Genomic DNA, 12225 nt, shown 5'->3' on the forward strand with positions numbered 1-12225 from the left:
CAGAGTATAATTAAGTAAAGCTGGTACTAGTTTCCAAAACGAATTCAATTAATATCAATAAAATAAATCAATAAAAAAAAGGATATACATTAAACTCTTAATTTTCTTCTAAAAAAAAACGGTTTTCAATATAAACTTGGAATAGCGTTACATTTTGTTTGAAGTTTATAAACTCAACTTTTAAGTAAAACATTTGTATAAAATGAAATGATAAAATACGTTTTATCAAAACATGTAGACATTTTTTCAACTAATATACTATCAATTAAGTTGTTTGATATTTTTCTTTATTGTGAAAAAACATAAGTCTCAAACTCTACTCCTTATTTTATTCAATTAATGAAATTGATTTTATTATCTTATACAAACAAGTAAGATTATTTTTCACTTAACCTTTTTAATAACAGTTTTTAATTAGCTTTTTAAATATATTTTAAAGAAAAGAACTGATTGTAATAATTTTACATTTATCATTCAACAAGAGTTTGTAAACAAAATTTAAAGCTAAAATTTAAGTTTATTTAAAACTCATTTCGACCAAGGTTTTCATTATCATACATTTTTTTCTGTTTTTTAATTATTGATGCTGTTTTACTTAATATAAAAGGTTATTTTAGATCATAAAGCTATAACTAGATAGGATAAATGTTAGAGTCATCAGAAACTAGAAATCTTTAAACTTTTAAAAAATGGGGTTTTATTTAGTAAAAGGGGGTTACTTTGATAGCAATATTTTTATTAAAACAGCAGTATTTTTCCATAAGCTGATAGTGTAAAATCAGTTATTGCAATTGTGTAAAGGCTTAATGCGTATGCATTGCCAACTTCCTAAAATACAACTTTTTTATTAAGATTTATGGGTCTTTCGCTACTTATGGAAACTGTGCATGTGTGAAATGCTCAGTGTGATTATGTTGTCTAAATTCGGTATAATATTTTAAGTTTTACTTTTTTAAACAAAAGAAACAACAACACAGTTGTTTTTTGTACTACAGTTTTATACTAGTTTTAAAAAAGTTGTTGACAATTAAATAATTTACAAAAAAATACAAACTATATACCGCTTCTTAGTTAAAATTAAATTTTAAAAGATTACAAAAAAAAAATGCTTTGCACACTTCACTAAAACACATTAAGTTTTTAACTTTTGAAAATGAATTTTAAATTCGAGACTTACAATACAATTAAATATAAAAAAACATTACGTAATATAAAATTCACTATCATTAAATTTTTTGAAAGGAATATTTTCTTTCTGCTACAGGTTACTAACCTAAAATAATAGAAATGATGTTAGTTCTTTTTAAAAAACTATCATCATTACTCAAACTAAGTATAATCAATCTAGATATCTTTAATACACCTATACAAAGTAATTAGTGATACTTAAATAAAAATAAAACATACATTATCAGTTACACAAACATCAATTTTAATGAGTGCTCTTGAAATCAAAGATATATTTATACAATTAAACCCTTAACTTGAACTTAAATAAAAAATCTACTTAAAATAAAATAACTACAAATTAACTATCAGAAAGAACCCCTTCATCTACCTTTTGATAAAATAGACTTTGTTTCAAATATGTTCATGCACAGCTGGTGTTTTTAGCTATAAAATCGTCAGCTTATATTCTTAAAGACAAAGATTAACTTTTTTTACCTAATAATATATAAAGTTTTAGTTTAGCTAAAAATAGTTCAATTCATTAGGTAAGAAAACACCAGAAGTATGCCTGAGGAAACGAGAAACAGAGTAAATTTAAGTTGTAATTTTTGTAATCCTCAAAAGAGTTAACTTTAAAGTACTTTAAACTTGTAAGAAGACATTAAGTAAAGTATAACACGTTTAAAATGCTTGTAGAAACCTCATTCAACATTTTCTGAACAATGTTTGAAGTATAACTTTGACTGAAAGTATATATAGCAAAAAGTTTTGATTTTCAAAATTTGACCAGTAATACTATGCTGATAAATATTCATTTTGTTTATATATATCAACCATCTCATAATCTATCAGAGTTGAAAATCATTATTAAAAAGTAAAAGCGTTATCTAAAATGTTTTATTTAACTATTATACATAAAACTTGGAAAAATATATTGTAACTTTGAGAATTTTAAAAACTAGATTAATATAATTTACTGGTATATATGTAAATAATTTTAGATTACACCAAATAAGAACGAATAAAATTTCGATAAACAAATAAAAACTAAACATTGTAAAATTATATAATAAATATATTTTGTTCTGTTGTAAATTTAGTTAAACAATTGATGTTTTACTTAATCGCTTTATAAATTAAAAAAATAGAAGGGCTGTTTGAAATAATTTTGACAATTACTTGTCATAAACAAGAAAAAAAGGTTTGCTAAATTATTATTAACAATAAAACTAACAATGTTTTTGCTGTAAATAAAACAACTTGTTTATTACACAATGCTAATGTAAACTAAATTGTTTGTTTTATTATAAATACTAGGCATCTCTAGTTTTACGTTTTAAGGTAGACTTGAAATTAAAAATTAATAATCAAATTTATCTTAATTTTTTAATATGTTTATCAAGTAGAGATCCAAATCGATTTCGATTTTTAATTTATTTAGACAATTTCACATTTAAAAAACACAAATTCAAGTCTAAAAAGAAAAATGTATATCGAATGATTTTTATTTGTTACTTAAACGTTTACTTATAAGTTATAACTAACTATATTTATGTTTTACAATGTGATACGAACAAAAATTCATTTATAAGTGATATATGTCGTTGTTTTTTAGATTAAATGTTCTTTTATTTTGCTTAAAGTTTTATTTAAAAGAAATTTAATTTTGTTTTACTAAACTGTTTTAATTTACTTTGTGCGATAGGATTAGAAAACTTAAATTAATTTTTTTGTAAACTTCATTTATTTCATTAAGTAAATGAGTCGGAAAAAAGCATTATAAAAATATTGGATATACGATTATTTTTTAAAACAGCACCAGTAATGTTTAAGTTTTTTGTAACTTAAACAGACACAATTCTGACAATAGTTTTAAATACGTAAGGTATTTATATAGTATATAAAATGAACGTTCAGAATTTATTTTTATTTATCGAAACAGATAATTTGTTAACTTAACTATTTCTATTATAATAAAACTTCCTGTTCATATCTTTGTTAGATTGTGCAGTTTTAAGATATCTAAATAATTCAACTTAAAACACACATGAAATAAAAATGTTATTTTAAACTACATAATTTGTATTCATAAATTACAGAAATTATAAAGTCTTTTGTTTAATTTTTTTAAGTTGACATAAACAGATTAAATCTTTTTAGATATTAAAACGTAAAAAATGTTATAAAAAAAGTAATTTCATACTTTATATACTACTATATTTTAACAATGCATTATACATATTGTATTTAATAAAATTGTTTTATATTTAACACAAATAATAAAAAAAAAATACATGACATCGTTAAACAAACTAGTTTAGAACAATTATTTAGAAATGAAATAAAACACAAGTTGTATTAAAAACAATCAACTTACGAAATATACTGATTACTATTTTAGCTAATATCAAAATTTTTGAATACATTTTAGAATCAGTAAGAACATTTTTTTGAACATTTGTTAAGTGGAAGCTTTTATACAAGAAACTGTTTAATTAAACAAGTTATTATACAAAAATATAACTAGTTTTGTTTATAAAACCTTAAAAACTTTCTTAAAAACGCTAAATTGATTATGTTATATGAACTTCAATAAATGTGTTCAATATTATTATATATTAACTTCAATAGACTCTGAGTTGTTTATATTTACTAAGTTGCTAAATTTTTATCATTCAATTTCTTGTTGCTCTTAAAGATAAATAGTATATATTGTTGGCAAATAAGAAAAAAATAGTCAATAGTTTCTGATTTAGCAAAAGTTTTTAGTAGTTTATTTGAAAAAAATTAACGCTTATATTATTCACTATTTAATCTTAGAAAATTACTTGCTTCACAGACTTATTAAGCAATTTTTTTTAAAGATTGTTTAAATGAGATTGAGAGTGTGTTGTGCATAATATAAAATAAAGTAGTTATTATTTTTGTTGATCATTTTAAAGAAAACTATATTTTAAAATCTATAGTTTTTAGCTTTATATCGTTTTTATAACTTTGAAATAATGGTTTTTCCATTATAAAAATCACAATTTTTATACATTAAAGTTTATTGCAAACAAACAAAATACAAAATAGAAGTACTTTTCGGACACGCTCTTCAGTATTTTTTCGTGTCAAAACAAGCTGAAATAATGATTAACTGATAAAACTAAGTATTTAAGAAAACAAATTAAATTTAACACAATAGTAAAAATTAACAAATTAAGGCAATCGTTTAATCAGAAATAATATAAATGTAACACAACTTTACTAATCAACTAATTTAAGTTCAACGAATTAAACAAAATGGTCGAATAAACAAATTTCTTTTGTTTACAGAGTTCTGGCTTTAAGCTTAAAATGTATAAAGCTTCTAGAGTTTTTAGGTGAAATTCATTACGAGCAACTGATATAATTTTGAAGTTGTCCACTTTATAGTTTTCGACACACTTAGGATTAGTTCTAGACATAATAAAGAAAACAATACAAAAAACAAAAACAAAGTTTGAGTCAATAAAATTTGGTCCAAAAAAGTGTCCGGTATACCTTAAGTTGCCATACAATCAGAATACAGTTTTGCATAATAACTTGAAGAAAATAGTAGAAAATGGCTATAGATCTGTTAATTTACGAATAGTATACTCAACCAATAAACTGTTTCAGATTAAAAACAAAGATAAATTACCCACCCTAAACACCAGCAATGTAATCTATAAATTTGTATGTTTATGTAAAAAAACATACGTGGGTAGAACGAGTAACAATTTGATTACAAGAATTAACCAACACATCCCAAAAAACCTTTTAAACAAGATTAAGTCATGTAACGAGGAAAAGAAATTTGATGATTTGGAAAAACTAAATAGTAGTTCAGCGATTGGCCAACACCTGATTACTAATCCTAAGTGTGTCGAAAACTATAAAGTGGACAACTTCAATATTATATCAGTTGCTCGTAATGAATTTCACCTAAAAACTCTAGAAGCTATATACATTTTAAGCTTAAAGCCAGAACTCTGTAAACAAAAGAAATTTGTTTATTCGACCATTTTGTTTAGTTCGTTGAACTTAAATTAGTTGATTAGTAAAGTTGTGTTACATTTATATTATTTCTGAATAAACGATTGCCTTAATTTGTTAATTTTTACTATTGTGTTAAATTTAATTTGTTTTCTTAAATACTTAGTTTTATCAGTTAATCATTATTTCAGCTTGTTTTGACACGAAAAAATACTGAAGAGCGTGTCCGAAAAGTACTTCTATTTTGTATTTTGTTTGTTTGCAATAAACTTTAATGTTTTTATAATTATAAAAAATTTTACTTTTAAAAGTAAAGTTTTATTTACTAACTTATTATTACTAAAGATTTTGGTTAAGCTATTTTCATTAGAAAAAATAATTAAAACTCACTATAATACTTAAACTTTAGTGTTTTACTTTAACTACATTATTTTGACAGCATAAATTAGTAGTTTTTTTATATTTAGTACATTTTAACATTAAGATCTCTTAAAGTTTAAGAGATCTTCAGTTACAGTTTAAATCTTATTCAAGTAGAATTTAATTAGTACTTAGCTACATTTTTAGTTAATTAAATAAACTCTTTAAACTTTACGGTATTTTATTATTAACAAGCTTGAAAATTATAAAATCAAGTTTTTTATTTCTCAAAATTAAACACTGTCTTATATAATAAGGTAAATTTGGTAATTACATTTCGAAAAGGAATAAAATTGATAACAATTTATCAAAAAGGGTTAAAACATGAAAAAAATGATAAGAACCGTTGGTTCAAATTTTAAACTAATAAGTAAGACAACTTCAAATTTAAAAAGTCAAACCTACGTTAGAAAAGTGCTTGAGGCATCCAATAACTTTTGGTCGATTTAAGTATTGTCGTTAAATTAGGAAAAACAGAAATATGCACTAGAAAGAATAATTTATTAAATAGATCGAATATTGCTTGTTTACATGTTGATCAATAATAAATAAAAGCCGTATAGTCATAGGAAAAGTTCTAAATTTTAAGAGATGCAAACCAGTCGATTAAAAAATATAGTTTTTATTGTTTTGTTTCATTAGTGACAACCAATTGAGCAAAGGTTGGCAGCCTTTTGAAAGTCCCGGGCCATTTTTTTCATAAAAAAACACACTAACAGGCAGGACTGTATATAAAAAATTGTTTGTCTGGTTGCAGTTTGTTTAAATAATAGTAATAGGCAAAAAAAATACTATTTTAAATAACAGATACTATTTAATAACCAATACGAGAGCGTTGGTTTTAATATCAATAATACTTTAAAAGTTCAACCTTTTTTATAACTTTTTTGAAAATGATTAAACAATTTTGGTACTGCACTTACTGTTATAAACAATGAACTGTTGACTTTCAATATAACTTAAAAAAAAAGTATCTAAAATTATTAAAGTATAAAATAAAATTAGTTAAAATTAATATTTAACCTGTTGATTACATCAAACATAAGTATGTCAAACAGTAAAAACTTTTTGAATAAGTTCAAAATAGTACCTTTTGTCAACAAAGATTACCTTTTAAATGAGTTTTACTTAATAGCCGTACTTTAATTGTCTGTTTTAGCTACTTAAATTAGTAACAATATAAATCACACCTTCAGTTTAAGCAGATATGTGTTTATGTTATTATACCATAGTTTCAAAGTAGTTTTTAAGTGTTTAGTTTATATTGCTCGATTTTAATGTTAAATGAGATTATTTATTTATTAGATATAAATGTATGTCTTTAAAAAATAAAACTAGTCTACAGCTGTTCTATTTAAAATTTAAAATTCTTATTGTTTAAGACTTAATATTCATTTAAAATGTTAAAGCTCTTTACTTTATTCAAAATTTTTAAGCATTTCTACTAAATTGTTCGTGACACTCGTTAAAATGGCCGGACACAAACTCACGAAGAAGAACCACCCCTTGGACGAACGTTCCATGTGTCTTACCCTCGCCTTACACCTGCTGACCATCTTCTCAGCGTTGTGCTTCACATTTTTCGTGATCCAATTCATCTTCAAGCAGGACTTGCTCTCAATCGGGTTGTGCTTATTGTTCCTGGTGCTGCAACACTGTTTCCTTGCGTGCTTATAGTGCCTCAATTCCGGCTCCTCTGGATCCGAAGAGGAGAAATGTGATGCTAATGTTTCATTGCTCCTGCATGATTTTCGATAAGAGTCCGATATTATGTGCTGTGTTTGAAACTAAAACTTGTGTTACGTTTGTATGATATTTTATGTTTATTATTAAATTTAGTTTATGTTACTATTATTTTTGTTAAAGTCTTTTTGTTTATTGTGACCCTGTTTTTATGGTTTGACTTTTTGCCTACATTGCTTGCATTTGTTGTTTGCAAATGAAGTTAATAAAACATCCACAACTAAAAGATTACATTGTATAGTATACATAATTTCAATGATTGAAGTTTAGTTATTTGCTTTACTCAGTAGAGTTATACTTAGGTAGATAGTTTTAGTTTAGCATTAACCAAGTATAACTCTACTGAGTAAAGTAAATAATTAAACTTAAATCATTGATTTTAATTATACTAAACAAATTTTAAAAAAGTCTATCCCTGTTAATAGAATGGAATGTCTATTGATAATTTTAGTTAGGTTATAAAGAAGAAATGTGATTAGTCATCCTTTGAGGTATCAATGTATGTAAGGATTAATAGTTTTCTAATACTGAATAAGTAAAACAAAAATTATAAAAATACCATACCTAATAATAGGTACTTATGTCATTGGTTTTTATTTAAAAACAAATAATTTACAAAAAAAACTGATTGTTCTTTATTTTTTTTTTATTTCATAAATATAAAATAAATAAAATCAGCTCAAAAAAATTACAAATATATCAAACATAATTAGTGTACTGTTTTATTAATTTTTATCAAAAAAATTTAATTTGAAAATAAATTTAATGTTCTATATTATTTTATTATATATTAAGTATTTAACATCTTGATGTTATACGATGCTGCTGTCAAAAACAATATTCTGTTTCTAACTAGTTTTAAATTTTAAGACTTAGCTAATATTAGTTTGCTAGTCTTTTTATAATTATCATAAACACAACCTATAGTTTAAATCATTTATTTAATTCGCTTTTAATTTTACGCCGTTTAATTTTTTTTTACACAGCTTTTTTAAGCATAGTTTCTGTTTGCGTTTTTTTGATCTGATCTGAAGATGAATTTATATATTTACTACAAACGGAACTATTTTATGCAACTGTGTATATGAACATGGTACCTATATTTAGTAAGGCTTTTTCAATTTAAAAATTGCCAAAATGATTATATTATCTTATTGTAGCAGAGCTAATTTTTTCAATCTTTAAGCATAATCAAAATCATTGTAAAAAAACTCAAAACAGTTGTATTTTATTTAAAAGTATTTATTACTAATTTGTTCACATCTAAGTTAAAGGAAACAATTTGGTGGCTTTGGAGGATATGAGTCAACCTGTGAAAAAAGTGAAGCTGGGGTACGACAAAGCTCAGTGTTAGGGCCGTTGTTATTTTTTATACATATAAATAACGTCCTCAACTATGCAAATAATACAATCCTATACAAAACATTCACAAAAAACACATACTTAAATGATAGTAAAAGTTTTAAAACACAACTAAAAAAGGTATAAGATTGGCTTATGGAAAACAAACTCAAGCTAAATATTTCTAAAACTAGAAACACGATTCTACAACAATCAAAAATTATATTTGGAAAATTATATATGTTAATGTAAAAACAGGTGAAACAGTTATAACAAACACAAGTAGCTATAAATACTTGTGAATGATTATAGACAGAAGTTAAAAATGTTTAGAACACATAGAAACTATCAAAGCCAAGTTACAAAAAACATTGGGTGTGTTATAGAAAACTAGACACTTCTTAAATAAAAAAGAATTATATTTTATATCTAATTCTTTGTTTACGAACAATGTTAGATAAGTCTTGTTGTCCTTGGGTAGAGCAAATACAAGATATACAAATGATATCAGTGTTCTCATAAACATAGTTTTTAGATGCATACATTATAAGAAATATAATAGTTTAAGAGATTAAAAACTCAAAAAAAATATTAGATTTTAAAATTCTATATTTATACGAATTTGGTCGGTTTATGTTTAAATTTAATAAAAGTTTCTTACATGATAACTTTAATATTTACTATAAAAGTGTAGAAAATGTATATAATTATCATACGAAGTCTTCAGAAATAATTTTTTCCTACCCAAGTTTTACAGCAAAATAGATCATAAACCGCTATTATAACACTTTTATTTCTCAGAATATACTTTTAGTAGTAATATCGCACAAAAAATAAAACTTTTGTAAATAAATACTTTTTAATATAGCTACTAGCCTACTATAAAATAATAAAAAATTTAAGCCATTTTGGTTAAAATGCATTTTTTAAGGATCTACTAACCACCTAAAAAGGTGTCTGAAACTTTATCATTGAATAGAAAATTTAAAACGAATCTTTTAAATAAGCGGGTATTCGTAAAATTTTAAGAAAAAATACTTTAAACAAGCGATTCTTAAGCTGGTATAAATTTATCCTTGGAAAAATTTACTTGTTTGAGGGGTAAATTTTCTTTATTATAATTTAAGTAAGTTAATTTTTATTATATGCCTTTTTATTTTAGAAGTAAGTATTTAACATACGAGATTAATTATTCAACAATTTTATTTTCAAAACTAATCTTCATCATTTAAGGGATCTTCAGTTACATTTTAATTCTTATACAAATATAATTTAGTTAGTATTTAGCTAATTTTTTATTTAACTAAACAGACTCTTTAAATTTTATATTTAATCAGCTTAAAAATTATAAATCTTGTTTTTTTTGCTCAAAATTAAACACTGTTTTATATAATGGGGTAAACATGGTAAATATCTTTCGAAAAGGAATAAAATTGGTAATAACTTTTCGAAAAGGGGTAAAACATAAAAAAAAAGGTTAGGAACCTTTAGTTTAAACTGGTTAAGACAACTTCGAGTTTATAAAGTCAAACCAACGTTAAAAAAGTTATTTAAGGCATTTAATAACTTTTGATCGATTTAAATATTTTCGTTAAATTATTAAAAACAGAAACATGCAATACAAAGTATAAGTTATTAAATAGATCGAGTAATGCTTGTTCACATGTTGAAAACTAATAAATAAAAGCTGTGTAGTCTTAGGAAAAGTTCTAAATTTTAAGAAATGCAAACAAGTCGATTAAAAACTATAGTTTTTGTTGTTTTGTTTCATTAGTGACAACCAATTTGAGCAATGGTTGGGAGCCTTTTAAAAATCCCAGGCCATTTTTTTCAAAACAAAAAGCACACTAACGGGCAGGACTTTATATAATAAAGTTTTTCTGGTCGCAGTTTATTTTTAAATAATCGTAGTAAGCAAAAAAGTAATATTTTAATTCACAGATACTATTTAATAACCAATAAAAGAGCGTTGGTTTTAATATCATTACTATCTTAGCAGTTTAACCTTTTTATAACTTTTTTTAAAGTGATGATTCAATTTTGGTACTACTCTTACTTTTAAAACTGTTCGAAACAATGAACTATTGTCAATCTGTAAAATCTTAAAAAACAGTGTCCATAATTATAAAAGTAATGTAATAATTCACTTAAAAGTATTATATAACCTATTAAGTATATCAATATAAGTATGTCAAAAAGTAAAAACATTTTGAAAAAAATTCAAAATAGCAGCTTTTGTCAACAATGATTACCTTTCAAATCTTTTTTAGGTATTTTAGCTAGAAACAATCCCATCCACATCTATAGTCTTAGTAGATTTGTATTTAAGTAGTTTTACTATAGGTTCAAAGTAGTAATATAAAAGTGTTTAGTTTATTATTGCTAAATTTAAATTTTAATTGAGATTATTTGTATTATTTTATCAATAAAGCTAGTAATTAGCTGTTCTATTGAAAATTTAAAACTGGAACAAAAGAAGAAAAAGAAACAACAAAGAGAAATCCAAAAAATGTGCACTGTAGAAATATTGAATGTTTTTGATTTATTGGTATGAAAAATGAAATTCAATATTTTTTGTAAGGGTTATACTAAATTTATCAAGCAAGACTTTTAACTGTTTTTTTTTAAGAATTGATTAAAATTCTTGTCTAGTTAGTCACTTTATATAAGTTGAGAACAGAAATATTTTTTTAGTTTATTTTATATAAAATTTAATTGCTATTTTTTTGTCATGATGAAACAAAAAACAAATCAATTATTTTGTGGAATTTTTTTTGGTTAATGGTAAAGTATACATGCATTAAATTATTATGAGGACATGAGCAATAACATATAATATATTTTGCTAACCATAATAATTTTATATACTTTAAGAAATGTATATTTTAATCTTTTGAATAAATTCTTTATATTTGTTTGAAATATTTATGTAGTTTTATTTTTTTTAAAGTACATCTCCAGTTTTTAATAGTTAAAGTTTTTCATTTCTAATAATTTCCACTAATGAATTAATTCTTAACAAATATAATTGTAAAATATAAATACTTTAGAAAACATACTTAAAGTGCTTGAGTAGATATTTGAGACTAAAAAGTTTTTGTAAAATCTTCCTAATAAAATAATTTAACAAAATTTTTGAAGGCTAATTTTAATGGAAGTTTAATATAAAAATTCCCTCTCTAAATATATTTATTATGAACCAATTTTTTTTTTTTTTTTTTTGTTCTTTTAATTCAATATGCTAAATTTAAAATTTCTTTAGTACAGCTTTGAACACATATATCTGGTGTAGATAAAATGAATAATTTAACACAATCCTTGTTTTAGTTTTAGTCTTATATTAGAATAAGGAAGCTTAACATCTTTTTTACTACAAAAACTATAATTGATGTAAAATTTTGTTTTCACCTTACCAGAAAGTACCTAACATTAAAAGAATTTTGATCTTTCAAGCTTAAATGTATATTTTTTTATTGTGAAACAAACTTAAGTCTTAAGTATATTCATCTTTGAACAAATAGAATCTTGCTAAATCATAACTAATTGCATTTA

The sequence above is a fragment of the Thalia democratica genome, chromosome 1 (assembly GCF_965202585.1).
Source record: "Thalia democratica chromosome 1, ktThaDemo2.hap1.1, whole genome shotgun sequence".
NCBI classification, from domain to species: Eukaryota; Metazoa; Chordata; class Thaliacea; order Salpida; family Salpidae; genus Thalia; species Thalia democratica.